Below are 15,211 nucleotides of genomic sequence, written 5' to 3'. Positions count from 1 at the left end.
ACCTGAAAAGGTTGTGACAACCAAGAGACCAAGAATGGGAAAACAACAGGAAACTCTTAAATCTACTGCAAAAATGAAGTCAGAGCAATATATGGGGCTGAAGGAATTAAAATCAGCATTGCAACCATTACACATGGCAAAACAAAATTTTCAGATCAACTGTCCTCATTCGGAAACACTATTAATAAAATTGCAACCCAACTTGAATTGACAAAAGCTAAGGTGGCTGAAAATGAAATTAAAATTAGAAAAATCCAAAACCTTTGTGAGAAAAACACCAGGTACATCCAGGACCTTCAGCAAAAAATGCTTGATCTGAAAGTGCACAGTAGACATAACAGCATCTTGACTAGAGTGGTACCAGAGAGCTATGAACAACACCAACTTCATGAAGTCATTAAACAAATATTAGGTTGCTTATTAGATTATCCACCTGAAGCAAACAACTTAATGATTGAAAGAATACATTGTGCTGCTGATTCTTCCCAAATCCTGAACAAAGCCAGGCAAATGTATGCTAAGTTGTTAAATTATCAAGACGTTTCCAACATCCTTTCCAATGGCCAAGAAGAAGAAAACTATTCTATGGAAAGGCAATACAATAACTTTCTCTCAGGACCTGCCTTACCCTATCAAAGAAAACTGACAGCAATCGGCACCATTCTGTGCCTACTTAATATTGAAAAAAAAAAAAATTTCAACTGCGTTACCCGAACACACTATCGTTTCAACATAATGAGAAAAAATATAAAATAGATTCTGTTAAGGAAGCTAAAACAGCTTTTCTACAAGCATTCAATGATTTGCCCAGTTTAAAACAATAACTACTTTAACACGCAATAAGCTTGTCAACTCTGCATTAAAATCTTTGGATATGCATCAAAATAAATAAATAAATATACTTTGGCTTCCATTTTGATTACCAGGTGAGTAAAGGCTCCTTTAAGATGCGTTTTAACTCTGACCTGGTCTCCAATGGCAACTTCCTGAACTTTGAACTCTGAGTTACTTTTACATTTCCTGCCTCATACTTCGTGGAGGATATTAACCAAACTAACTTCTGCTCCTGTGCAACTTAAATTGAAGCTTGTTTGTTTTTTACTACATTATACACTGCGGTTTATTTACTTAACATTATAGTATGATTGTAGCTTGATTTTATTGTTATTACTTGCTTAGTCTCCAGATAAGGCAATATGGAAAGTAGTTTTTTAAACTCAGAAATCATTTATTTAGGCAAATAATTGGGTGTGAAATGAGATGCAACATATACAAACCAGAAATTAAGAGACTCTGGCCAAAAGACTAATTGTGATCCTTTTTTTTTTTTTTTGCAACTATGAAGTGACAAATAAGCTGAATAAATTATATTACTTGTCACTATATCCTGCTTTTGAAAGAATAACTTCCCTAATATGAAACTCTGTTAAGCCTGAGCTATTCAAAAGGGACTTTGGTTTATTTCTGGTTAACACAGTTAATGACTGTCTGTTTTCTCTGCTCTTTGCCATAGTGTTATACATGATATTATCATCTTTTATTTCTATACTAGGAAAAGACAATATTATTTTTATATTAGATCACTATATGCCAATAACTTATATGGTACATTTATTCATCATTTTAGGTTGTTAGAAGTAATTTCACATGTATAACAAATATAATGACTGACACTCTACATGGTTACGTATGTGGTCTATATATCATATATATGTTATATTATACTGCCTCAATGCTTTAATGTTTTCATCAGAAGCTGATACCAGTAGTAATAATAATTGTATGTTAGTGAGTTCAGTTTCTAAATGTTAAATGAATTATTGGGCTACTTTCTCTATTTTAAGTGAGCTATGCCAGGTTAGGAGTGTATTTGTAAGGATGGACTTTTTGGCTCACATAGTTTTTTTTAATGTTTCTCACTTCACTGTTAAGATTAAGCAGAGAGGTATAACATCTAGACCTGTTTTTACTTTCCCGTACCATAATCGACCTCTCATTTATAGCCATGATTACCCTTCCATAGATAGTAGCTTAGTGGTTAGGCACAGGTTTAGGGATGGAGGTTTTAAGTGTCATAGGAGCATTAACCTTGGATTCTGCCTTGTTATATTAAGGTGGTTTTACAATATAATAAGATATTGCCAACAAAAAATAAAGAAAGGCCTAGAGCAATGCAGAAGAGCACATACTCACCAATACTTTAGCTAGTCACGATATGAGAATTAATGACGTTGATTATTGATTCATGGAACTTTAGGGATATCCAGGATACAAAAAGAGAAAACTATTACTACACTTACTTTATAAATCTCTAGCAAAGATATTTGTTATCCAAGAAACCCATATGATGCCTGATAATTGGGACCTGATTAAGAATAATAAAAAATGGATAAAAGCAATCATTACCTCAGGAATGAATACTAACAGTTGTGGGGTGGCAGTTATAGTCAAAAATATGTTAAAAGAACATGTTATGAAATTTGACTCTGACACTAATGGAAGATGGTGCTACTTCACATAAAAAAAAATTTAGATAAACCAATACTGTTTCTAAACATGTATGCCCTTGTATGAAACAGCAACATTTTATTACGTCCTTATACAATATTCTATCATTATTTTCCAACTATTACTATATATTAGATGGGGATTGGAACTCTTTAGTAGACCCGATTTGTGATAGAACCAGTAAAAGTAAATCCTACAATGTCCAGGCTTCTATAGCGATATCAGACCTGATAATTGACTATAATCTGTTGGACCCATATTACTTGCAGGACAAGAATACACATCTCTCTAAATACACTTTGTACTCTCCATGTAATAAAACTTGGTCCGGGCTAGACTTTTTCTTGATCTCTGATTTTTTCTTCAAAGAGGAAATTAAGTTCTCTATAGAACCTAGATTCTTCTCAGACCATGCAAAAATCACCCTTAAACTGCCTTGGTCAAATATTTCCACTGCAACACCAAAGACATATAACTGGACCTTAAACTCAAATTTACTTAAAAAAAAAAGATGTTAAACAAGCTATTAATCATCTATTAGAGGTTCTGGGTACAAAAATAGTTCAACAATTCCTTATGACGTACAATGGGCAGCCTTAAAAACTCAAATTAGAGGCTTACTTATACAAAAAGCATACTCCTATAAAAAGCTGTTCAATCTACAGGAAATGCAAATTAAAAAAATATTAAATTTATAGAAGAGAAATTACAATATAAATCATCTTCTTCTTTTGGCTTTTCCCGGTTAGGGGTCGCCACAGCAGATCACCTGTCTGCTCATGATTGGCAGTGGAGTTTTACAGTAACGAGTTGCCAGCCCTGTGCCCAACCTTCCAGAGAAGGCACACACACTCACACCTAGGGCCAATTTAGAGTGTCCAATCCACCTGCAGCATGTCTTTGGGATGTGGGAGGAAACCGGAGCACCGGAGGAAACCCACGTGACCACAGGGAGGACATGCAGACTCCGCACAGAAGGCACCACAGCTGCGGATCGAACCTTACAATATAAATACTGTTCAGTTTTAGAAAAACAACTGAACTAACTTCAGAATTATCTATTCTTCCTTCATGCTGGTCATTGTTCATTTTATGAACTAAAAATATTGGTTAACTCTGCTGAATGCTCTCAGACCCCTTTCAAAATCATAGCAAGAATAATAAATGGTAACAATAAGATCTCTACCATAACAGACCTAGAGTATCTTGATAAAATATATACTACTAACTCTGAAATTCTGGGTCTTTTCAAAACCATATACTCCCAACTGTATGTTCAACAAGAATTTTCCCTTAACAATCAAGATAAAGAGTGCTTTCTGGGCACTTTAGCATTTCCGAAATTAAACCAATCTCAGTATGATTCCCTTTCATTTCCATTATCCAAGCAAGAAATCCTATCGGTAATAAAAATCTCTTAAACCAAATAAAGCCCAGGGACCAGATGGCTTTACGGTCGAATTTTATATAACTTTTAGTGAAGGAACAGTGAAAATTCTATTACCAGTTTTCATTTATATAATAGAAAACAGCATTTCAGATCTCTACTTAAATAATTCTAAAACTGTTTTTATTCCCAAGAATTACAAAGATAAAAAAAACGCTCAGCTATAGGCCCATTTCTAATACAGATATGAAAATATTAGCAGCAGTCTTTGCCAACAGACTTAAAAAGGTAATTACAAATATTATTTCACCATCAGGTTTCTTATTTGAAAGGCAAACATGTAACAATACCTTAACTTTGGATGCAATAATGAAACTTTCCAATCTCCAAAAACATCCTATATATGTGCTTGCATTAGATGCATCCAAAGTTTTTGACCGAATGAATCATAGCTTTCTGTTTGTAGTCTTACCATATTTTGACTTGCCCAAGAGTTTTATAGATGTAATATATACCCTCTATCTTAATCTCACTACAAATGTATTTGTCAATAAAACATACTCCAAAAGAATAAATATCTATACTGGAGCGAGATAGGGCTGCCCATTATCACCTTACCTTTTTAACTTATAAATAGAACCCCTGTGCCTTCTTATAAAACAAAAAACCTATCATACAATCCCAAATTCATTTAAAAATAAAACTACGTTCTCAGCATTTGAAAATGATCTCAGTATATACTTTCTTTATCACACACGGACTTAAATAAGTTACTAAACTCAATTGCCATGTTTTCAGAATTCTCTATCTAGATAAATCTGTTTTCCTGCTAAACTCATTTTGTCATACAACCCAAACTTTCTAGAGTCAGAAATAAAAGTCAACTCCTTCTTAAAATATCTTGGGATCACCTTTCAATCAAATGAAAAGCTCTTTCTTCAAAACAATATCTTGACGTTACTCTCAAATATTGACCAAGACATCCAAAGATGGGATGTTTTAAACTTACCCTTTATGTCAAAGATAGCAGTAATCAAAATGAATATACTCCCAAGAATACTATTCTATCTCAGAGCTTCTAACTCAATAATTAACAGTAATTTCTTCAAAAAAATGAATGCAATCTTAATAAAATGTATCTGGTACCCAAAATCGAACAGAATTAGTTACCAGAAACAAATCTGTCCTAGGGTAAATGGAGGGTTTGGTTTACCGGATTTTAGTTTATACTATGACATTATATATGCAAACAGAGTTATGAAAATCTCAACTTTTGACTGGGCAAAGAAAGAGTGGGTACCGACTTAGATAAAATTGTGGTATAACTATACTAAATCATGTAACTTTAACTCAAAGTATCTACCATTTCTTAATGCAATTAATCTTACATCTTATAAAATACACGCTTCGTTAAAAGCTTCCATCACATGATTACATAAATTATTGACTTCCCTGGACCTATATAATGCACTCTGGATGTTACAACCACTACACTTAAATCCTAACATAAAAATGAACAATGACATGTTAAATTTAAAGATGTTCCCCCTTGTCAAAGAAAAAATTCTTTGGGATTTTTATACTGTTAGGAATCTACCTCTATATGAAGCTAGAATGACTTTAAATCTTCCTAAGAGCTACAATATAATTTTGAGACATATTAGAGCTCTAACATCTTCATTGACAAAGATCTAGAAATTCAGGAGAATAGTCTAAATACTTGTAAACTTTTAATGATGCTGCTTTTCTCAAAGAAAAAAATGTTAACAAGTACTTATAAACTGATCTTCCAACTTAAACACCAATCTTCCATTTTAATTTTAGACTATTGGTAAAAACAACTTGTTGAGTTTACTGATACACAGAAACTTCAGACCATCAAAACTACAATGGATCTTACCCCCTACAAAAAACTTATATATACCCAAACAACATATATATACCCTACAACATATGCCAGACACACTAGTCATTGGTGACTCTCCTAGCAGGCACACTGGCGACGTCCTCACCACCTGAGTAAAGGAAGAAGGTCACAGGTTACCTGTTGGGTGCTAGAATCCCACATAACGCAAAGCAGCACTCAGGTCAACAACAGTAGGTGCAGTACAGTCATTGTCCATGTCATTGTCAATGCTGTGAGCGTGACCTCCTGGACTATAGACAAAGAAATGATGAAAAGAGACTCTGAGGGCTCTGATTATAGCCCAGGCAGGTATGACCCTGACCTTGAGCAGACCTTCACCTAGAATTTGCCACACATTAATACAAGATCAAGATGATATGCTTTTTAAATTTTGGTTTGTTTTGGTTTCATTGCAGGGGATCCATCTCCATTGTCTGCTGGATTGACATGGACAACTGGGACCACGCTGCTAACCAAGGCAGCTTGCACCCTGGGCACTGGGCTGTGCCTTTGGCAAAAGGCTAACCCTATAACCCCCCCAGCCTGTTTTTAGGCAAGGAAAAAATAAAAAACCCACCAAACAAAAAAAAAAAAAAAAAAAAAAAAATGCAATCAGAAATGTCAGTAAGATGCACTCTCAATCTCAAGTTGCGACCTTTCAGTATGGAGAATGTCTATGTGTTGTGAGTGCTGTGCTGTGAGGAAAACCTGGTTCAAACCCCCCAAATCACCCCAGCACTACTAACAGGGTAATCCCATTCATCATATCCGGACAACCAAGGAAACAACACCAAGACACCAGGATACAATAAGGACACACACACACTTAACGGTGGCAACGACAACAATGCATCGTGGTGCATCCATAAGCAATAAACCATAGGCAAACCTGCTCTGCAATTTGTAGCATGTTACAGGCCACCCTCTCAAACTCAGGCTCAAACACAGGGAACCTGAAAACACTGGAGGTATTAATATAAACACTACACTACTCTCAAAATCTGATTTCTCCACCATAATACTACTCAAGGACAAAAAACTCAAAACCATGGAGAGTAACCAGTTCCCAAGTTCATCACCCCCAAAATTACTGGAGTTCATATCCTCAAATGCCAGATCACAATGTTCAACACCATCCTCATCATCACATCACATGGGATCACAATGTCATGGGATCCTGGTGAGATCCGATCATAATGAAATAATAACCACGCCATCAAATCAATCATCCTCTCTCCCCCACTAAAATAAAAAAAAAACAGTGAAAAACTTCTCCTTCCAGTGAAAAACACAAGTCAAAAATTGTTCACACCCTTTAAGGCCCTGGTAAAAACCAACAACCCTGACCCGACAAATCTGCTAACCTTACCTAATCACCTACAAGCACTGCATAGATCAGGCAATCCCAAACAAAACTAAGAACTTAAGACCCCAGGCAAAAGAGTAAAGTCCATACAGGTAGCAATAAACAAAGACACAACAAAGGAACAAAAGGGCTAGAACAAGATAAAATAAAAAGGTAAGACAAGGAAAGGTAAGACAGGTAAAACTAAAGAGAAAAATTAAAGTAAAAAAAAAAAAGGCAAATCTAAAAAAAAGTAGAGCAAATAACAAAAGACAATCATAAAGGGAATCATAAAGCCTTATTAGCCATCAAAAAAACCAAGGAGGAAACTCTAAACATGCTCAGAATTATTGAATATTACTGGTTAGTGATACAGAAGACTACTAAACCACAACAGTGAAACATACTGTCCCAGTAAACATCTCCAGAAAAATCCCCCAGAGAATGTCCAGAACAATATCTCACCCCACCAAGCATCCACAAAGCCCAAGCAAAAACACAGCATCCATGGCAAAACAAAAAACACAGCATCCATGGATGGGAACTCAACTGTGACTGTGTGCTCCTCAATGAGGAATTAAAATCAAAGTTAGGGACAGCGACACTGTGGTAGCCCCACCTCAGCCTCTGTGCCCCTTTGACCCGCGAGCACCACCTGGCCCACTTGATTACCATCCATTGCAAACTGACCCTGGTGATCACCATGAAATTGGAGGATAAAGCCTTATCTGCAAAACAAAGACATGGGAAACTGCAGACTTTATTGGCAAAGGCAAATTATGATTAGGACTTTGGAACTTTTTGGAACTGTTTGGGTTGCTTTTTCAAAGGCACAGATCATGCCTTTAAACTTGGTGAGCCTTTGAAACAGTCACACAAGCAGTCACTTTGAGACAAGGTAGTCTCCTCAGCCAACCTCGACCTGGCAAAGCTTTCACCCCATCACATACACCAAAAAACAACAATGAAAACCCACAGTCAGAGTTTCTGCCTGTACAACACAAACCTGTCACACTCAAAACAGGGTTGGGAAAGGTTTTGGGTCAGCTCTTTCTCGGCTATGCGGTATCCAAGTACTCAGCCACACTAGAGGGCTAACCTGACACAGTTTGGGGAAGACTAAGTTACATCTAACCTTTGTCTGTACACACAAAAACACTGAAACATTGGAAAGCAACAGAGGCAGAATATGGCACAAACATGCCATGGTCGAGATTAAACACCTGCCACAGATATGTGAACTGGTGCCTCAGCCATGGCTCAAATAAAAAAACCAACCCAAAAGCGACCACATATATTCGGAGGCAATACCCAGGTTAGGAGTAACAAGGGTAGATATGGCCCCCGTAGAGAAGTAGTTTGCCAAAGTAGACTTAAAACCCCAGGCATTGCCCACACTTCCTTGAAGGCCTCACATTGCATCAAAGAAATGTCGCCATCTTAATCAGACCTATTGACCCTATGATTGCCTGTACTCATCACCATAGGATTGACATTGACATCACTGCCAAGGCTTCATGACCCCTTCACTCCTCACACATGCAGCCCCATTCGTCATGTAATATGTCCTCCGACCTCTCCTGAAAAGAAAAAAAGCTAAAGTTCCTCCCCGAAATGTGGCTCAAGGGTGAGCCTGATTAAACCCGCCACACCAAACTTCAAGACCATTCAAGAGTCACAATATTCTGCCAAACTGACTAGAACTGACATGAATATGATTCTTATACTAAACAATTACCAGAGGTTGTGAGGGGCTGACTCATCACAGATATTTCAGTACCAGAGAACAAATGCTGTGAACACTTAAATGCGAACACGCCTTGACCGAAGAACTGGATGGAACGAAGAGGAGGCTTGGATAATGGACCCTGGGACAGATGTGGATGTGGGATTATCTGAGTAGCCAAAAGAGCTGAGGCACAGCAGAACTACCTGAGGGGGATGTTCAATCGCTGCATGGCAAGAGATTACTTCAAGAATGGGCATTAGCCAAGATGGGCCTAAGTTGAGGAAATAGTCTTAGGGCTTTAGTTGTCATAACTATGGGCAAGAATAGTAGTTAAATAATGATTTATAATAACGCATACTTAACCCCAGTAATTATGAATAAATTTAATGCCAAAACTTCCCCTATATATTCCTATTGTAAAATCCAAAAAGCTGACTTAACTCCACATCTTCTGGAGTTGTAAATGTTGATTTAAACTTTGGTGCTCATTGACAGCTAGGCTTGAGAAGATGAGTTATGAAAAATCCACCCTGTCATGGGAATTTGCACTTTTGCACATTGCCCTGGAAAATCTTTCAAAATCCAAGCTTCATATCCCAGTGTCCATCTTCTCACTTATAAAATTATACATTACTCAAAATTGGCTGGATAGGAGTCAATGCTCCTGGGTAAACTTCAGACAAATGGCGCATAAATATATTCTAATACATAAACTGATCTCAGCTAACCTCAACAAGTGGGTATATCTTTTAAAATATTGGAAGGCCTTCTTAGAGATTATTTCAGAATGAGCAAGGCGGAATAATGTTGTTTTTCTTTTTTCTTCTCTATGAAGTCTTGATAGCTTATACTGCCTTACTTTTTATACGACAAAATGTTTTCTACAACATATGCAAGTTATGTTTTAACTAAAGTCATATATGAGTATTTTAAACTGGGCACTTTAATACGGCACTTAATATATACAATGTACATAGGTTGAACTTTTTTTCCCTCTTCATGTTCTAGTCATTTTTTATTATATCTTATTAGGTTGTTTGTGTTATGTGTTATATGCTATAAAAGAAAATAAAGAAATATTTGGGAAAAAAAATGAATCACAGAGTATGTTCAGGAACCATTTTTAGATACATACAATGTGGAAGGAGTAAAGACACACATTGATAAATTGTGTGTATAGATTAAAAAATGTATTGACACAGATTATAAATACATTTTCAAAATCTTCTGCAAAACAAGGGGGTGATAAGTTGTCCTAGTGACATCCAGGTAACCTCAGATACTGAAATCAAATTAAACTATATTCAAAAAGAACTATGCAAACTGGATCCAAACAAAGCACAGGAAGGAAATGTAATTAGTAATAATGACATGAGAACACAGTACCATTATATCCATTATTTACTAGGTCATAAAATTATGGAGATATTCCTCAAGATTGGAGACCTGCACTTGTTAAACCTGTCTTTAAGGGAAAGGGGTGTAGGGCAAACCCATACAGACCCTTAAGTCTACTTTTATGTTGTGGAGAAATAACGGAGAAGGTAATATTGGATAAGTTAATGTCAAAATTGGAAAGTTTGAGACTTGAAACTATGTATCAGCATGTATATGTTGAAAATAGATCTATTACTTCCTGTAACATGATAATATAATAACAGATATGAATGAAAAATTTTGCTGTGATATAATTTATATATATTTAATGTCAGCATTTGACAGTGTCATACACAAAACACTGATAAATTAGAACAACTAGGTATTGGTGTACTCTTGAGAAAATGAATGGATGCATGGCTTATAAATTGGATATGGCAAATATACACCAATTGGACATGTGAAATTCTTAAGTCACAGTCAAGTTGTTCCACAGGGCTCTGCCCTAGGCCCTTACTTGTTTATATTGTATCTTTCAGACCTATCTTTTTCATCTGAGGTATTTTACAGTCTGTATGCAGATGACTTGAAATTGGGTAAACTGAGTGCATATGTTAGAGATAAGGCATGCTTGCAAATGAACTTGACTAAATTGACCATTTGGGCACAGAAGAATAATATGCTGATAAATACATCAAAAATTAAGTATATAAGATTTGGGAGAAATACATTGAAAGGTGTATATTTAGTACAGCACACAGTGACTGAAACTGTGGATTCATTTAAGGACCTTGGTATATGTGTACATCCAGCTTTGAGCTTTTCTAATCATATCAACCAATTGATTAATGATAGTTATTTACTATAAGTTGTATAAAAACATTTATAAAGTCCAGGAAATTAGAAACAATGACATCCTTGTTTGTTAATTATATTAGACCCAAACTTGAGTATGGAATAATAATATAGAAAGCTTATAAGAAAACAACATGAGTAAACTGGAAAGAGCACAGTGGAAATATAACAAAGGCATCCATGGATGTGAAAATCTAAGTTATTATGAAAGACTAAAATATCTGAACTTCTACAGTATCTCTTACAGATATCTAAGTGGAAATCTTATTCAGCTATATACGACACTTAGTGACAACTACCTCTGGGAATGTTTGGGGTGATCAAAAAGTAGTAGAGGATCATCAGACAGCCTATACAGAAGATTCTACAGGAATGAGAAGTGTACTAATTGGTTTTCTGAGTGAGTAGCTGATGTATGGAACAAACTACCAAATTGTATTTAAGCAAGTAGTAATTTAGATCTTTCTAAGAACAGCCTAAATACTTATTATGGGAACAACTGGTTTGGTATATTGGCAGGCTAGAAGGGTATTAATGCTTGTGCTTCTTCATTTTAGGATAACACATAACTATTACATTAAAGTACCCCATTTCTCTTTCTTCCCTATGGTTCCAAATCCATGTTTATGGCACATTCTGGTTTTTCCAAGTCTTTTGCCATCTTGGCTTACCTCCTCTGAATTTTCTTTGTGATCCTAATATCCCTTTTGTTGCCCAGCTTCAAAACCATGATGACAGTACTTCTTCAGGGCTGCCTACACAGGAAGAGTCTCTTCATTATCTCTTAACTTAGTTCTTCTGGCATACAGCATATCTCCTTATTGGGAATCAATTCCATACTGGGTAAAATGATTCATTTTTTTACTTATACTAGTCTAAGGTATTTTTTCATCAGCTAATTCATTTCAGTGTGTCCACTGAGCAGTTCTTCCAGAGTTTATGTTTTCTGGAGTGTACATGTCCATTAGTTGCATGCATTATAGCCAGGACACCAAGTCCAGAACCATGATAAGTAATAGATAAAGTCCTTTTGAGTCCTGTACCTTGTTATTACATTATCACCCACTTAAATAGTAATAGCAACAAAGTTGCCATGTTTTCAGTATAGTAATTTTATATCAGGCATATTTCTGTCTTGAAAAAGGGTTAAAATATAGCAAATGCCACAGGAAATGTTATTCATCTGTTGTGAACGTGATAAATTGTGTTGGTCAATTTTGTGAAGAACCTCTTTGGAAGAAGTTATTCACCAGTTCCATGAAAGATGCATTCACAGTAAATGGTTTTCTTATGGGGGAGGGGGGCATTTCCTTCCCCAAGGTACCCCAACCTAGAGTTGATTGTCTAATTAGAAAGGATAGTCTGAATGGGACATTGCCCTCACAAGAAAATGAAAGTTTAATTTTTAGTGAAAGAGATGTGTAAACCGATTGATTTACTCATAGGTCAGCTCCATCACTCTGACTTATTTAAACGGGTAGATGGCCTCTGATAGGCACTCTTGTGAGTACATATATCTCTTTTATATGTTAGTACTAGGCTAACTGCCCTTGTGGGCTATTTTAAGCCTAGCCAATTACCCCATGTGAGAATCAAACCCTGCACTTTGTGTTTGAAAGGTAAACACCTTAACCATTATGGCATCCTCCCACCAGGCTAAGCAGTAGCTTATTGAGCTACAGTTTTATCTTCATAGCCAGTCATCTTCATCTACATTCTGCTCTATGGCACCCATGGATTGGTGCTTAGCCAGCTTTGCAGGAAGCACAGATAACTACTGATTTTTTCCTGTGGTTCAGTCATTGTATTACATTTACTTTATTCTAACAAAGTGCACCCTGCAGAAAGTGATGGGGATCATTTTGCAGCCTTTCAGCTCCCAGAAAAAAGTTCACTTTCAGTATAATCTAAGTATTGACAGTTTTGTATATAACTGTGAGAGTTTTTTTTTTTTTGGGGGGGGGTCATAAATCTGTATTTTTTTGTAAAACATTACTGAAATACAGCACTATATAATTTTCTCTATTTTGTCCCTGTTTTTTCTTTTTTTTTTTAAAAAAAAGGTTGGGTAAACTCAAGATATACAGCTAATTAATGAACTTAGAAATATCAAAATAAATAACACAAGTTTATTCTAATCCCCCTCTGACTTCCATATCTATAATACCCGTCTGTCTTTCCATTAGCAATGGAACACATTTCAATGATGTAAGAATGACATAATTTGCATAGCATTCCTAGTAATGTAATGAGTACTTCTGTCATTTGTTAGAGATTTGGGCTTGACTGTTTCATTTCTCAGACCCTGTAATTAATTTATTACCTCCTCATGTCATACCTCCCCAAAAATCAGCACTTTCTTTTTACAGGCATTACTCATTATTGAGATGCCGCTACCTAAAGGGAAATCTTTAGAGCTCTTCGCTACAAGCATCTTACCTTCTCGTGGTCCCAGTGACACGACTGCACATGAAGAAACTGCAGCGATACCAGAGAAACAGAGGATGCCTGCACTCCCAACCAGTGCAGGCCCTCATACCTTTCATCACCTGCATAAACAAAGACCGAGCATGGGGGAAAATGCAGGCCCAGCTCAGTTTAGGACAGTTCAGGCTTTGCTTGCTAACCCTTGTTGGAACCCTGACAGTCCAAGGCACATGGGCATAGAAACAAAAAAAAACAAGCACATAAATATGAAAGAAATGATGGCTGTTGTTTTAGCACTTGTAGCACTGCAGCAGATTTGAGGACAAGAGATCTTTCAAATCCAAACAGACAATACTACTGTGATATGGTACATCAAAAAAGAAGGGGATACCCCCCATACATCTCATACAGGTTACCTGTGCAAGTAAGGGTGGTATCCCATGGACAGGCTTGCCCTCAGGGCATCCTACATCCCCTCTCAAGACATAAACTGAACAAATCCCAGAGGGAGAATTGCATGGGCAGGTGCTGAATGGAGAAACATTTATTAATCTAGACAAAAATATGGCATGCCTGAAACAGACCTTTTTGCATCTTAAGAAAACAGGCAACTGAGAAAGTTTTGTTGCAGGTCAGCATCTCAAGCAGCCATGAAAATATTTGTTGTCTACCTAAGCTGGACAGGTCTGTTTCTTTACACTTTTCCTCTTATACCCTTGACCATTAGGGATTGGACAAGTGTAAGGACCATAGGCTACTAAAAACATTCTGGTAGCTTCTTCTGGACTAGGCAGCTTCAGTTCTCCATTTCTGCTAAGCCTGTCAGTGGCAGTACCAAAAATGCTGCCTCAACAAGTGGATGGCTTGAAACAGAAAAAAAAAGGTTCCATAAAGCATTTCAGTCTGACCACCCAAAACTTGACAGTGTGGAGAATCTAGCATTTATTTCTTCTAGAATCATATTTTCAGAGGGTGTACTAAACCTTATGAGGGAGGTTAGGAAACCTAACATAAGGAAATCATACCTAAATGAATGGAAAGGATTCTCCCTTTTGTGCAAGCTCTGATACATTTTGAACCTTTTCACCCTGTTTCTCATTGTCTTACAGACAGGATCTGCTATTGTTGCTCTGCTTAAGGTAAACCAGTACTGGGTCTAATTAAGGAACATTTCACTAAAGCCACCACAGCATTCCTCGAAGGTAACTACTCAGTTCATCTTGGAAGCAGCTGTTTGGACCTCAATGCCAGTCTTTTTTAAATATTATAATTTGAGGGTTGCATCCATGACTAAGGCAGGGGTTGCTTCTGCCACAATATAGGGTTTACTGACCTTGGTAGCACTGTTAAAGTCAGTCACTTACTGTTACAATGCTCCAAGAGTCACTTATGAGGACTGGAAATGTAAATAGTATGATGAACATAGTTACAAGTGTGTTAGGAACTTACCATAATTGTAGATGTTTGAGCACATTCAGTGTTACTGTCCATATTTCCTCACTCCACCCCCTTGTCTCCATGAATTGCCATTGCGAGACTGGGTTGAGTACACTTTCTTATCCCTCATGGCATTATTATCAACCCTTTTTCCTGTTTTGTATATGAAGTCAGACTGTGACATCAAGAGCAACCATCACCTAGGCAACGCATTCACATTTCCCTCTTATTTTCCTTTCA

The 15,211-nt window shown here is 36.6% G+C and overlaps 1 protein-coding gene across 1 annotated transcript in view; it reads left to right on the top strand.

Moving 5' to 3' along the window:
- The window catches only part of COL9A1 (collagen type IX alpha 1 chain), a 655,564-nt gene that overhangs the window by 586,148 nt on the left and 54,205 nt on the right, over positions 1–15,211 (top strand). The window lies entirely within an intron of this gene.

The sequence above is a fragment of the Protopterus annectens genome, chromosome 2.part2, assembly GCF_019279795.1.
Source record: "Protopterus annectens isolate FY-2018-M chromosome 2.part2, PAN1.0, whole genome shotgun sequence".
Taxonomy (NCBI): domain Eukaryota; kingdom Metazoa; phylum Chordata; order Ceratodontiformes; family Protopteridae; genus Protopterus; species Protopterus annectens.
The sequence above is the reverse complement of the archived record's forward strand: the minus strand, read 5'-3'. Positions and strand labels throughout refer to the sequence as shown.